This window comes from Panthera uncia (genome assembly GCF_023721935.1).
Source record: "Panthera uncia isolate 11264 chromosome A1 unlocalized genomic scaffold, Puncia_PCG_1.0 HiC_scaffold_17, whole genome shotgun sequence".
NCBI lineage: Eukaryota > Metazoa > Chordata > Mammalia > Carnivora > Felidae > Panthera > Panthera uncia.
Window position 1 is genome coordinate 90,451,866 of NW_026057577.1, and position 237 is coordinate 90,452,102.

Sequence of the window (237 nt, forward strand, 5' to 3'; positions counted from 1 at the left end):
GGGGGGGGGGGGGGGGGGGGGGGGGGGGGGGGCGGGCCACACCACACCATCCCCCACCCAGGCACACACACACACAGACCCTCACGGACACTGACACACACACACACACACACACACACAGGCACAAATACAAATACACAGACACAGACACACACGAATCTACCCACCCCCCCAACTCCGACACACACAGGGTCACTAGCACAGACACTCACACACGTAGACGTATGGAAACACACA